The 13,453-nt window shown below is 43.7% G+C and overlaps 1 pseudogene; it reads right to left on the bottom strand.

Moving 5' to 3' along the window:
* Positions 1–8,482: 8,482 nt before the first annotated feature.
* Positions 8,483–10,983, bottom strand: LOC102010100 (annotated as a pseudogene).
* Between the last annotated feature and the right edge of the window lie 2,470 nt (positions 10,984–13,453).

The raw sequence follows: 13,453 nt of genomic DNA, 5'->3' as shown, positions 1-13,453 counted from the left end.
TCTTCAGATGCACTTCCAGACAGCTTTGTTTTTGCTTTGTTTTTTGTCTTTTTGAGTCAGGGTTTCACTATGTAGCTCAGGTTGGCTACTCATTTTGTAGCCCAAGCTGGCCTACGAACTCACAGGGATCCTCTGCCTCAATCTCACAAGTGCTAGGATTGCAGATGTGCACCACCACGCCTGGCAAAATTTTTTTTTCTGAGACAGGGTCCCCTATGCAGTTCAGGCTAGCCTTGAATTCACTATGTAGCCCAGGTTGGCCTCAAACTCGTGATGATCCTCTAGCCTCAGCTTCCCAAGTGGTGAGATTGCAGGTGTGTGTCACTACACCGGCAAGCCACAGTATTAAGTGTTCTCATCTTCTGCACTGACTCTCTGAAGGGCCCATCCCAATCTGACTGCCTATTTATTTTTACATAACTTAGCTGTCTATAATAATACTATTAAGTTTCTTTTTAACTTGCTCACAACGGATATATTTAGGTGTTAGAACTGGGACCCAGGAGTGGAAGAGCTACCACCTTGTGTAAACTCTAGCTTCAGGTTCTGGCCACCAGAGAGTTGTGCTAACCCTTGATCTCCTGCACCTCTGGATTTCCATGAGCTGGGCACACCTCTGGGATTAACATGGTAAAATGGCAAAGCCTTTGCCTTTCTGGGCCTGAACTGGTCTTTCTGAGGTTGGGTTGAAGGTGATGGTCTCAACCCCTTCTAATGAGATCTTTCCTATAACCAAATTTTAAACGATACTCTCTCCTATATTTATGGAATACTTATGCTAAGTTTTGTATTTGAATCATTACATTAAAAGCTCATGGCAACCCAATGGAAAAACATTCTTTTCCCATGAAGAAATAGTGAATTCCCTTACATAATCACAGTACAGTGTTCAAAATCAATAATTGAAGCGATGCTATAATCTCCCGGCCCTTTTGAAGTGTCATTTGTTCCAATAACATCCTTTATATAAAAAGAAAAATTTTAAAGCATGAGTACATTGCATTCAGTTGTGTCATGTCTATATAGGCTACTTTAATATGAAATATTTTCTGGACTTTGACATTTTGAAGAGTAGAGGCCATTGGCTGTCCTTTACCCTATTTATCAGCTCCCTTCTCCTATGCTGAGAAATGTGGCCTCCATTTCCCAAATGTATTTGTTGATTTGCTTCATCAGCCTTAGAATTGTTCTTCCAGCAGGGTGTGGTGGTACACGCCTGTAATTCAGTACTCCAGAGGCTGAGGCAAGAGGATCATTAGGAGTTCAAGACCAGCCTGGGCTACAAAGTGAGCTCAAGGTCAGCCTGAACTGCATAGTGAGACCCTGTCTCAAAAAGATAACAAAAAAAATTTGTTCTTCCTTGTTTCTTATGGGGGACAGTGGAAGAGAACTACCAATTGGAGCTCTTTTTTTTTTTTTTTTTCAGTTCTTTCTGTCTTTAGTGTAAGGGCATATGATCTAAATAACTATAATGAAAAGTTACTCCAGTTAGCTGATTTTATTTTTTTCATCCTTTAAGTGATTTATGTTATTCATTTTAAATATAGTTTGGTTCATTCGTTCCTATTTATATTCTTTTTTTTGAGACAGAATCTCTCTAAGGGCTAGCCTTGAACCCACTGTGTAGCCCAGGCTGGCTTCAGACTCCCAGCAATCCTCCTGCCTCAGCCTCCCAAGTGCTGGGCTTACAAGGATGTACCACCACCTCTAGCCGTATTAAATTTTAGGATTTCTTCCCACCCTTACAGATTTTACTTACTTTAGTTTTTCAAGTATATGAAACAATAACATGGTCCCAGAAGCCAGCTCTATGCAAAAAGATACATCCAAAGAAGGATTTTCTTTCCCACCCCTATCTCTACATTCCTTCCCACTCCTTTTTAGTAACCAATCTTGGTCATCTCTGGTCTTTCCTTCCTAGGTTTCTTTTTGCTTAAACGAGGAAGTAAATGTATATTTTCTTAATTCCTGCTCTTATACAGAGGTAACATCAATACTCTTTTACACGTTACCTCTTTTACATAGCAACATACCCTGGACATCATTCCATATTGGTTCATAGAGATGTTTAGATATATCTATCACTTTTCTTTTTCGTCTTTTTGAGACAGCTTCACTATTATAGTTCAGGGTGGCCTTGAACTCGCTTTGTAGCCCAGGCTGGCCTCAAACTCGAAGCAATCTTCCTGTCTCAGCCCTCAGTGCTGAGATTACAGTTGTGCGCCACCACACGCAGCTTCATCACTTTTCTATGTATCAGTATGTAAACTAATTCCAATATTTTGGAGTTTTGCTGGGGGTTTGGTTTTGGCTTTGGTTTTTTTTTTTTTTTTTTTTTTTTTGGCTTTGGTTTTTTTGAGACAGGGTCGTGCTATGTAGTTTAGGCTGGACTTGAACTCACTATGTAGCCCAGCCTGGCCTTGAACTCAATCCTCCTGCCTCAGCCTCCTGAGTGCCAGGATTATAGGCATGTACCACCACATCTCGCTAATTCCAACATTTTGTACTTACCAACAAGCCTACATTGAATAACCAAACATATATGTATTTTCATATTGTTGGAGGTATATCTTCAGAATAATTTCCTAGAAGTGGGAATGCTGAAACAAAGAAAACTGATGTGCGGAGCTTTATTGATAATACTAGAGTTCTCTCAGTGAGGGTTACCTTCACTTGCATTCCCAGCTCCATGAGAGTGCCTGCTTGCACACAGCCTCACCAGTAGAGGGAGTGCTATACTTCTGAAGTTTTATTGTTCTGCTAGGCAAGAAATAGTGTTTCAGTATAGTTTTTTTGGTGGTGAAATGTATGTAACACAAAATTTATCATTTTAACCATTTTAATTATACAATTCAGTGGCATTAAGCACATTTATGATGTTGTGAAACCACTGTCCAGTTCCAGTACTTTTTCAGTATGCCAACAAGAAATCTAAAGCTGGAGCACACGCCTGTAATCTCATCCCTCAGGAGACTGAGGCAGGAGGATTGTTGCAAGTTCGAGACCAGCCTGGGCTACAAAGTAAACTCAAGGTCAGCCTGAACTGCACAGTGAGACCCTGTCTCAAAAAGACAAAAAAAAAAAAAAAAAAAAAGGAAGAAAGAAAAGAAATCTGTACTTTTTTTTTTTTACTCTTTAAACAGTAACTCCACATCCCTCTCCCCAACCCCTCCTAACTCCTAATGTACAGTCTGTTGAAATGAATTTGCCGGCTCTGGGAACCTCATGTAAGTAGAATTGTACATATTTGTCTGGCTTGTTTTGCCAGTTTGAAAACATGAGTTTTCAAGGCTCATACATGTTGTACCATGTTTTAAGGTTTTATTACTATGACTGAATAACACTTTATCGTGTGGATAGGCCACGTTTCATTTGTGCATCTATTCATTAATGGATACTTGGGTTGTTTACAGTTTACGTTTTTTTTCTTGATTGAACCCAGACCCTTCTTATTGAGCTACATCTCAGCCCTTTTCCTTATTTTTTATTTTGAGAAAGGGTCTCCCAAAGTCACTAAGTTGCTCGGGCTGAGCTCAAATTTGCAGTCTTCCTGCTTCAGCCTCCCAGAATCCTGGTATTACAAGTGCGTGTCACCACACACAATGCACAAAAGTTTTATTTTATTCTTATATTTTTTGTTGTTTATTTAAAGCTTTTAATTTTAATGAAATCTAACCCCCTATCTCAGTGGAGTTTTAATTTGCATTTCTCTTACCATGAGTGAAGTAAGACATAAAATATATTTTTTCCTAGCAGAAGCTTATAGTTTGGTTAAATTAAACAGCATATAAAGGCTTGATGGTGGTACATTTCTATAATCCCAGCCCTCAGGAGGCTGAGGCAGGAGGATCACCACAAGTTGAGGCCAGCCTGAACTACATTATAAGATCCTGTTTCAGAAAAATAAAACAAAAAATGTAAACTACATACATTGTGGTTTTTTTTTTTCTGGTACCGGGAATTGAACTCACGAGCTTGTGCTTGCCAGGCAGGCGCTGTGCCGCTGAGCTAAATCCCCAGCCCCTACATACATTGTGAATGGTATATTGTTTCAGTTTCCCCATCTGCAAAATGGAACAGATTGAGTGTGCTTTCTGAGATCCCAGACAGGTTGCTGATCTTTGACCTAAAGTTTCCACATCTCTGAGAATCAGAAAGGTTGTTTGCTGATGAGGAGCTGGAAGAAATCTCTGAGGAGAAGGCCGGATCTGTGTGAGCCAGGCCTGAATCAGAAATCCCCTAAGTGGCAGGGCCATCTGCTGGCAGCCTATGGACTTGTGGTTGTGATCAGAGGAACTGCACACTTACAGACGGAGAGGGACATGGTCCGAAGGGGTCATGGTGGATGGGAAGCAGATGAAGCCTTGTGGAGGAACTTGGTGAAGTTCAGGCACTAGGGCCAACATGGAGAAGCAAAGGACAAGCAGGTGACTGAGTCCAACACCCCTCACAGATAAAAGCTTATCAGAGCCCCTCTCAGAGGCCACGACCTTCCGCAAATACCAGGGTATCCTGTGGGTGCTTGACTGCTTTCCTGTCCGTGTCACTGCAACCTCTGCAGTGTCAAGCACAGCCAGCCGTTATCCTTCCAGCATCTTTGCCTCCTAACACCTGCATCCTGAGGTGGCTCACAGCCTACTTAGCATGACCCACACCCTGGCAGCAGAGCTGTATCCCCAGGATCCATGGATTTGTTGTGGTGGGGAGGATGTCTGGCCAGTTGCAGAGAGGTAACATGATTGGTCTCACTGCACCTAATGTGTCTTTGTCCACCTACCCACTGTCTGCTCATCCGTGAGCACACAAGGCAGAGCTGCATGTTTGTCTTGGTGAGGACCCGGGCACTTAGCAAAAGTCTGGCCTAAGGAAAAGGTTTTACGTTTGTTTGTCCTCGCCAGACTCATGTCCCTATAGCAGATGGCAAAGAATAAAGTCTCCCTGCTCCTAGGGAGACCCAAGAGTGCACTACTGTGTATAACATGCTGCAGAAGCAAGCCCTTAGTCTCTGCTCCATAGGCAGTGAGCCAAGGTCCCCAGCACAGCTAATCTTTCCAGCTTTTTCCTCCTCTCCTGACATCCCAAGGCAGGTGCCAGGACCCTGGATCCCCAGGACAGAACTCCCACCTGATCATAGACATGTGTGACTCCTCTGTCGCTGGGCACTGTAGCCCCAGAGCGTAGGGGAAAAGCCTTCTGGAAGCCTACTGTGCCCCTTTCTACTTTCACTTTTGATTCTGCAAGTACACAGTAAGGAGGAAATAGAAATGTAAGGCTGGAGCTCTGTCACTCAGGGGTCTTGTTGATAGAAACATTCAAAACAAGGCATCACCTTCCCTCTGACATGATCCTGTCATCCCCATCTGGATAGGTTAGACCATCACCAAGGCCAGGAGGCTGGACAGCTGCTCCGCAGCCTTTCCCTCAGGGTGCCTCTGTCCCTCTCAGCTGCCACCCACCCCGACCCCTGGACCTGGGTGACAGTGGCTTCATTTCTAGCTCCTTGTCTTCTGGGGTTCCCCTCCAGCCTTCAGGTAGCCTCCAAGATGATTTTTTAATTTTCCTCTGAAATGTGGTGTCTATTGTGGTTCAGATTTTAAATACCTCCCAAATTTTATGTGCTGAGGCTTGGCCAACAGCTGATGTTTTGGGGGAGTTTTGAATCAGGGCTCAGTTTCATTAAGTGGATTAATCCTTTGATGAGCTTATAATTTGATGGCATTACGAGAGGTAAAGGAAACAGGAGGTGGGGCCTAGCTGAAGTGAGTAGTCCAGGGGTTGACCTTGGGGACTGTTTCTGGTCCCCACACCCTTCTTCCTCGGCTCTTCCTCCCTCTCCCTTCTTCCTGGCTGCCACGAGGTGAGCAGCTTTGCTGTGCCATGCCCTTCCACCATGATGTTCCTGCCGTCACCCCAGGACTAAAAGCAAAAGACCTAGCTGGCCAGGGACTGAGACCTTTAAAACCATGAACCAAAATAAATCTTTCCTCCTTGAAGTGTTTTCCTCAAATATTTGGTTGCAGTGCCAAAATCTGACAGTATCATACAATATAGTGGGTTGAATGATGGTGCCCAAAATTTCATGTCCACCCAGGCATGAAGATTAAAATAAAGGGATGTACAGATGTAATTGAATTAAGGATCTCAAGATAACATCATCATGAATTTAGGGTGGGCCCTAAATCCACTGATGGGTATCATTTTAAGAAAAAAAGGAGGAGACAGAGACACACAGGCACAGAAGACCATGGCAACATGGAAGTAGAGACTGGAGTGATACAGAGCCACCAGAAACTGGAAGAAGGACTCTCCCCTAGAGCCAGTGGGAATGTGGCCCTGCCTACACTTCCATCTCAGACTTCTGGCCACCACAACTGTGAAAGAATCCATTTTTGTTGCTTTATACCACCAGGTTTTAGCTGGGCATGATGGTGCACGCCTGTAATCCCAGCACCTGGGAGGCTGAGGCAGGAGGATCGCCATGAGTTAGAGACTAGCCTGGGCTACAAAGTGAGCTCAAGTCCAGCTTGAACTGCATAGGGAGACCCTGTCTCAAAAAAGACAAAAAAACAAAACAAAACAAAACAAAACAAAACAAAGAAAACACCAAAATCCAACAAACAAACAAACAAAACACCAACTTTGTGTTATGATATTAGGACAAGACCAAGAAAGTGCTACACACAGCAAACCATGTTCACTACAGGAAACATGAAAACACACAGAAGGCAAAAGAGGGGGAAAAATGGATGTAGACAGTTCTACCCCCAGAAACAACTACTGTGAACATTTTAGTGTGTGTTAAAATAGAGTGGGATGTATTTCTAAAATGTAAACTCTTAAAATACTTCTTCAGTTTTGATTTTCTTGTATTTTGCTTTGTTTTGTTTGCTTGTTTGAGACAAAGTAGTGTTGTGTAGCCCAGGCTGGCCTTGAACTCATAATCCTCCTGCCTCAGTCTCCTAAGTACTGGGATTACAGGCGTGCACAGCCATGTCTGGCTGGCAAGTTCTGAAATACTTAAAACCATTTCCCAAACCTTCAGGATAGCATCCAAACTTCTTAATAGGGCCTTCCAGAGCTGGGCCTTGGTGCAGCCTCTTCTCCTTCCACTCTGACAAGCAGTGGCACGCACACCTGGCTGTGTGCCTTCTCCCAGGTGGCTGCAGGTCCCTGGTGGAAACAGCCCTCCTCTGCAGCTGCCTGAGGTGTCTGCTAGCAGACTCCTGGAATAATGGTGAGTAGAGCCACACCATGTCCCCTGGAGCGGACATACTGAGTAAGTAGGTGGTAAGTAGATATGAGGGTGGGTGCTAGGGAGGTGTGATGAATCACAGGGGAGGAGGAGCATCCAGTTACCCATCTGAGGGACACTAGACCCTGGCAGGAAGAACAGCACTTAGGGGTGAGGCTACCTGTGAGGATTTCTAACATTACTTCTCCACCTGGAGGCCTCGGCCCTTCCCATTGGTTGCAGCAGGGTCTCTGAGGAACCTTCTAGTGTCCAGGCTCCATGTGTCCTCCTAGCTCCCTGGACACAGCCAAATGGCCAGGACCAGGCCAGCAGAGTACTTGTGTAAGCAGCTGTCTCAGTACCTGGGCCCCAGAGAAAACCTGGAATCTGAACTCCTGGAATACACTCCTGTCCCTTTGCCCAGGACACCTTGGAAAGGAGCCTGGTGTGGAGGACTGGCCTTCCAGTGTCACAGGGCCACTTCCCCCAGCAGCTCTTCCAGATACGGTGCCACATGCCTGCTAGATTGGCCCTGTCCTCCCCTGACCCACATTCTCTGGGGATGTTCTCTGAGATTAGGGGTTTTCAAGATTTTTTTAATGTACTTTCTTTTTTTTTCTAACTTTATTTTCTTAGGATTATTTAAATGAATCATGACTACCAATCTTGGCAGTTTTTTAAAATTTAAAATAACTACTTTTGACCAGGCGTGGTGGTACATACCTGTACCCTGAGACTAGGGAGGCTAAGGCAGGAGGATCTCCACAAGTTCGAGGCCAGCCTGAACTACATAGTGAGACCTTGTCTCCAAAAATATAAATAAATAGATGCATAAAATAACTACTTTTTAAAAATCAGTATATCAGCTTTATCACCCTTTCATCGACTAGGGACGTCAATACTTAAAATTAAAATATAAAGAGTAACATAAATATTAAAAAACAATGAACAAGTAAAATAAATGTGAGAATTGCACAAGACAGTCTGATGTAAACACTTCAATTTCCCAGTGGAGAGTCCCAGAGCTCAGAGTCAGTGACTGCTTTCCCCCAGCTTAGTCACTACTTAGATTCTGAAAAAAAGATTATATCTTCCCTTCTCTGTTTTTTTTTTTTTCTGGGTTTTTTGTTCTTTAGGATTTTTTTTGGTGGGGACAGGGTCTATGTAGCCCAGGCTAGCCTAAAAATCACAGCGATCCTCCTGCCTCAGCATCCCTAGTGCTGGGATTATAGGTATGCACCACCTGAAGCATTAGGATTTAGTTTCCCACAGTTTTAAATTGAACCCAAGCAAGTTACTGATAACACCAGAAACAGCTGACAGGATGACAATCTGGGTGATGTTATAAAGTAGTCGATTCATTATGAACCATATAATCTAAAGGGGCTGTCCAATTCCTTTAGTAGTATATTAGTCACTTTAAAAACATTATTCACTGGTGTCAGTCACGCCTTTTTGTTAGATTTCTTCTCCATTTTCAAGGAGAGGTTATTTGTTCAGTAAATAATATTGTGGCATTGCTTTTTTTTTTTTTTAACTTGATACTGACCCCCATGGTAACAAATCTTAAGAGAAAAAGTATTGAGGAGATGCACCAGATTACCAGTTCCCAATTGTAGTGACAATCAAGGAAGATCTCATGGATGTAAAGCAGGTGAGCAAAACAGACAACTAGAACTGAGATACTAAATAAGAAAGCAAGTAAGATTATTACATCCACTGGCCCCTGAGGACCTCAGCAGTTAAATAGGACCTGAAGGATAGCCACATTTTTATATTTTCTACTTCCTTCAACCAGAAATAAAGACCAACAGATTTTCAAGCCCTCCTTGCAGTTAGATGTCCAATGAGTTTTTCAAAAAGGAATTGCTGTTTGTAGGTTCTTTCCACTATCCAGAGCAAAAGAAAAAGACAATCTTTACAAGAGACACATGAACCATAAAACATTATAACCATAGAGAACCATGACGTCTTCATTAGAACCAAATCCAATCACATAAATTTCTGAAGCAGAATGTGCTGTGAGTTGTTACAAGCCTGTAGCTTGAGAGAGCCAGAAAAACAATGCTAAAGCCAGGGTTAAGATTGCATTTCCAAAATCTGGTATCCTATTCCTGGTATGCAGCTGTGTACTCTGTTCATTACCATGCCGCTGACTTCACTTATGGATATGTCTGCTTCCTTACAGCCATCGCCCTCCTACACAACAGTACTTAGTTTCTCTAATCCCAGGTGAGAGCTGTGGAGCCAGGGCAAATGACTATGATGAAAAGGAGTGTTTCTATATTTTCATACATAAGTTAATTTGAGGTTTTTCTACATCTGTCTCACTGGTACATGATAAACAGCATTCTACATAATGTAATAAGTCTTCCTATAATACATCTTCTTTTTTTTTTGGCTTTTTGAGACAGGGTCTCACAATGCAGTTCAGGCTGGCCTTAAGCTCACTTTGTAGCTGAGGCTGGTCTCGAACTTGCAACAATCCTCCTGCCTCAGCCTCTCGAAGGCTGGGGTTACAGGCATGCGCCACCACGCTCAGCCCCTGTAATACATCTTCTTAGCCAGGTGTAGTGGCACATATCTGTAATCCCAGCCCTCATGAAGCTGAGGCAGGAGGATTGCTGTGAGTCTGAGGCCAGCCTGGGCTACAAAGTGAGTTCAAGGCCAGTCTGAACTGCTTACAGAGACCCTGTCTCAAAAGATACAAAAAAAAACTTGCCTTGTGCTCTCAGAATCATGTCTGGAACCTCAATAGCAAACACTTCAAAGAGTACCCAATTCAGGGGCATAAAATACTATTCTTTGTTTTTGTTTTTATTTTTTGTTCTGTTTTTGTTTTTCTTTTGAGTCAGGGCCTCACTATGCAGTTCAGTCTGGCTTTGAACTCACTATATGGCCTCAAACTTACAATGATCCTCCTGCCTCAGCCTCAAAAATGCTGGGATTATAGGCCTGCACCACCACACCTGGCTAAAATACTATTTTTAAAAGCACTGAAAAATAAAAGCCAGATGTGGTGGCATACACCTGTAATCCCAGTACTTGGGAGGCTGAGGCATGAGGGTCACCGAGTTCCACCTGGGCTACATAATGAGTCAAGGCCAGCCTGCTCTGTATAGCTGCAAAGACAAGCAGAAACACTGATGACCAGGATTTGGAGGCAGGTTTATTTACATCGATGGGCACTGATTGGGATCATTCCCAAAATATCAGGCCCTGATCTCGGTGGTCTAGGGCTTATATGCGATAAGCAGGAAGTACAGAGGTAGAATGGCTTGTCAGTTTGGGATTGGTTTACACAATGTGCATCATGGTGACCAGCCATTTCTAAGAGACCAGAAGCAACCAGAATTGGAACAGGAACTGTTACCTGAGTAACTAAAAAGCTGACATATACTGGTCGGGGGGCATTTTCTGTAACATAGCAAGACCTGGTCTCAACAGAACCACAAATAAATAAATAAGTAAATAAATTAAAATACAAACACTGAAAAACATGTAAAAGATTAATCAGCCAATTCTATCACTTAATTTTTTGCTTGGTTTTGTTTTTTGAGACAGAGCCTCGCTATGCAGTTCAGTTCAGACTGGTCTTGACTTAACACTACATAGCTCAGGCTGGCCTCAAATTCGTGATGATCCTCCTGCCTTAACCTCTTGAGTCACTTAAAAATATAAAGTAATTTCAAAAGCTAAGGTAAAGTTCCCTGAGAGTGAAGTGAAGCTCAGCTCCACACTGCAGGCTCCATTTCCCCAGAATGGTGCAGAAGCCAGACAGGGGCAGAGCCCTAGGGCCCCCAGACAGAGCACTGCCGCTCTGTGGGAAAGGAGGCAGCAAAGTCATGGACCAAGCGTTTGTTAAAAAGAAGCTCTCCTCTCCGGTTCTCAAGGCCTCTGTGAAGCCTCTAAGCACAGGTGGGCAGAGATGAGGGAAGGTAGGGCGAGCTCAGGGTCCGGATGACTTCTGGCTTGAGCACTGCTGAAACTTGTTAGGATCCAGGATTGGCTCAGGCTCATCCCTGGGCACACACCTGCCCTGACGCCTAAACCCACTTAGGCTCCGATTTTTTAAGAATGAGAAAGGAGCGGCTCAGCTCTCTGTGAGGAGGTCTTCACTTATGGTGTTTCCAGCCATAGCTACATAGTGTTAACTCAGAGCTAAGGTCCTGAGATAGGACAGGGGAGATAAAGACAGGTGGCAAGGAGAGAAGGAAATTGTAATTTTAACATTGTACTTTCAAGAAAACTGCACCTTCAAGATACAAAGTTATCCAAGATTACATAGTGCCTTTTTCAGCCCTAGGCCTGTTTTCCTTCTAGGCTGCTCACTCCTAACTTCCTGAGGGTTTTTGTTTTTTTCCGTGTTTTGAGACAAGGTCTTGTTATACAGTTCAGGTGGCCCTGAACACACTAGGTAGTCTAGGCTGGCCTTGAATTCAGAGATCCTCCTGCCTCAACCTCCTAAGTGCTGGGATCACAGGCGTGCACCACCATGCCCAGCTGAATTCCTGATTTAAAAAAATATATATCCTTTTTCCTTTTGTTTCCCAGAAAAATGTCACACTCAGAAGCCTGCAGGCAAGCCACCTTCTTTCCCTAAACTGAATTTCTCCCTCCTTGAACACACACAAGGCCTTGGGAGGCCCCAGATAACAGTGGCATTCTCCTTCCAGTGTCCCTCCCTGCAGGCACCTGGGCAGCACACCCCATAAAAGGGGCTTTCAGGGCCTCTCTCCTGTGCCTACTGCAAATTTTCTCCCTCAGAATGATGCTTTTTTCCATTTTTAAGTGACTCTCAACTTGTCTTCAAATAGAAGTAAGTATGTGTGTCTATTCTCTGGGTCCTGATGGTGGCCTTCTGCTGGCCAGTGTCTCAGGAGAAAATGATGGCCTGTCTCACTAGTAATCCAGGTGCATCTTTTACTAAAGGTGGTTTCCAAATGATGAATGACTTTCTCACAAACACAAAGTTGTTGACTGTATCTGCAAACAATTCATTTTTCACACTCCATCGATCCTGCCGCAGTATCCTTAGACCACTTCACAGACGGTGCGTTGGTGGTCATTACACCACTGATGAAGGTCCCTGTTGTCCTGAGGTACCTGTCACTCCACTCATCACAGACAGAGGGCTGACACACAGCAGTGTATCATGCTCTCCCCATGCTCCACAGCCTCTTATTCCCCACTTGCCTTGTTCAGTGTACCCTCTGAGCACGCGTGCCACGGCTCCAGGATCTCAATGTGCCACAACAGTGGACAAATAAATGACTAATTAAATTCTTCAGCTTTAGTTCATCTCGTGCCTCCAAAGACCTCCTCCTCTGCTCCTCATTCTGAAAAGATGCAAGTGTAATTATGTAATGTCGGCAATGTCAAGTAATTGAGATTGGAGCCAGGAGCAAAGTTGACGTAAGTGCCGCCATGCTGTATCAAGTCCTCTGACTTTTAGGGTTTGTGTCAGTTATCTTTCCATTACTGTGACAAAACACCTGAGATAACTTAAAAGGAGACAAGGTTTATTTTGGCTCATGGTTCAATTTTCAGTCCATGGTCAACTGACCTTGTTGCTTTTGGACCTGGAACATGCAGAGACTCAACTCCCAGCTCGAAATTTTGCATGTTCAGTAGGCATTAAGAGTCTATCAGCTGGCCCTGGCCTGTTGTGGTCTGAACAGGAGCATAAGGAAGCCCCAGCTATCATCACCATCTCCCACTGTGAGAGCCCTTGCTCCTGAACTCCTAACTCTTAAAGATACAAGAAGTCCATAAACTTTTCTTCCAATATTATAAATCCAGGGGCTGGGGATTTAGCTCAGTGGCACAGCGCCTGCCTGGTAAGTGCAAGGTCGTGAGTTCAATTCCCAATACCAGGAGAAAAAAAAAAAAACCTAGACGAATATTATAAATCCATACATTCCAAGGACTTCCGTTCTCAGAGAAATAGCAGTACTCATTAGGTACCACATCTCCAAGCTTTGAACACACCATTTGCATTTTAACATAGTTGATAAAGACATTTTTTGCCCACTCTTGTATACTCAGCCCACTGACTTAAGTGATGAACCACCTGACCTAAAGGAAACAGACACTAGGTAAATGATCCGTAACTAAAATAGACATCCCAGGTCATCCGACTTGAGAATACCCAAGACCACATAAATTATCTCCAACCCCAGACACCTTCCCCCACCTCTACTGGGGATTGTGTTACATCTG

The sequence above is a fragment of the Chinchilla lanigera genome, unplaced genomic scaffold (genome assembly GCF_000276665.1).
Source record: "Chinchilla lanigera isolate Chin_1 unplaced genomic scaffold, ChiLan1.0 scaffold00041, whole genome shotgun sequence".
Taxonomy (NCBI): Eukaryota; Metazoa; Chordata; class Mammalia; order Rodentia; family Chinchillidae; genus Chinchilla; species Chinchilla lanigera.
This window is presented reverse-complemented; position numbering and strand designations above follow the sequence as displayed.